The following is a 1,147-nucleotide window of genomic DNA, read 5'->3' on the forward strand; positions in this document are numbered from 1 at the left end:
TGACCTTTTAAAATAATCAACACTAGCTTAAGTCTTAACAATGCTTACAATAAAAAATTAAAAAAAATTTAGGAATAACACTGCTCTAAAACTTTTAAGTAAATTTTTTAAACATTCTTTAACGTTTAAAAATATTTTCAACAAATTTTGACAGGTAACAGTTGAAAAGTTTAATTAAACAAACCTTCTGTGCAACCAGAAGATTAAAGGGATTCAACTATCCCTTTAAAACCATCTCAAACAGCCTCAACTTACATCAGCAGCAGGTTTTTAAGTGACTGTACTTTTGGTTTCAGAGATTTGTGTCCAAGAGAAAGAAACACTCTCTGAATAAAATCAAAGGTGTTCTTGAGCTGTGGATGGTACTCCAAATTCAGCGCATATATCAGCCCAAAAAGTAGACACATGGCATCTGGAAGATTTTCAAGATCTTCCATCACGATGATTCCTTCCAAGATGATTGCAGTGTTCGAAGCCTCCAAATGCAGTGCTTGTGGGGAATCCTAGCTATCTTCTGGTATCACAGTCAGTATCCCGATGGAAATCTGGGGTGTGTCACATTCACAGTTCTAATTTTAAAAAAAAGCAATATTACAAGTCTTGTTACATTATAAATGGGAAATCTCACAAAAGTATATGTCACCTAAAGAATCAGTACCATCTCTTGGGCCATGTTCTACATACAACTAATCAAAACACATTTTAGAAATTTGACAAAATGAACAGTACAAGGGCTTGATTAAGAAAAGTGAAACAAAATCAGAATTTTAATTATCTGGTCCAAATTAAGGAGTTGACTAAAGCATAATTGAATGCCTATATGTGATGTTTGTGTGGGGGTTATAGTAAAGGTACTTACCAGTGCTGTTGTAAAAAAGTCAGAGGCTTCTTCTCCAAGAATGAGTGGAAGGCCACGAAGAACTGCTGTGCGCTTTGCAGTGATGTCAGTGCTCTGGAAAAAAAAAAGATACAATTACATTTTATAGTGTATGTATAACATACAATTAAATATGAAATTAGTTAATAAAACAGTAACATAATGTAGTTTAGAGAGATGAAAATGTGATGTTTATCTGCTTACCCCCAGGGCATCCAAGATGTAGGTGACTTTGTTTCTTCAGTAGAACACATATGATGATTTTTAACT

General features: G+C 33.8%; 1 long non-coding RNA gene across 1 annotated transcript in view; it reads right to left on the reverse strand.

The window, feature by feature from the left end:
- Nucleotides 1-109: 109 nt before the first annotated feature.
- LOC107586206 (uncharacterized) overlaps nt 110-1,147 on the reverse strand; it is a 3,233-nt gene continuing 2,195 nt past the window's right edge. Inside the window, exons 2-3 of the long non-coding RNA XR_001609324.1 lie at nt 860-952; nt 110-569 (exon numbers count right to left, since the gene is read on the reverse strand). This is a non-coding gene — a long non-coding RNA (uncharacterized lncRNA). The remainder of the gene's footprint in view (nt 570-859; nt 953-1,147) is intronic.

This window comes from Sinocyclocheilus grahami, unplaced genomic scaffold, assembly GCF_001515645.1.
Source record: "Sinocyclocheilus grahami isolate Dianchi unplaced genomic scaffold, SAMN03320097.WGS_v1.1 scaffold78.1, whole genome shotgun sequence".
NCBI classification, from domain to species: Eukaryota; Metazoa; Chordata; class Actinopteri; order Cypriniformes; family Cyprinidae; genus Sinocyclocheilus; species Sinocyclocheilus grahami.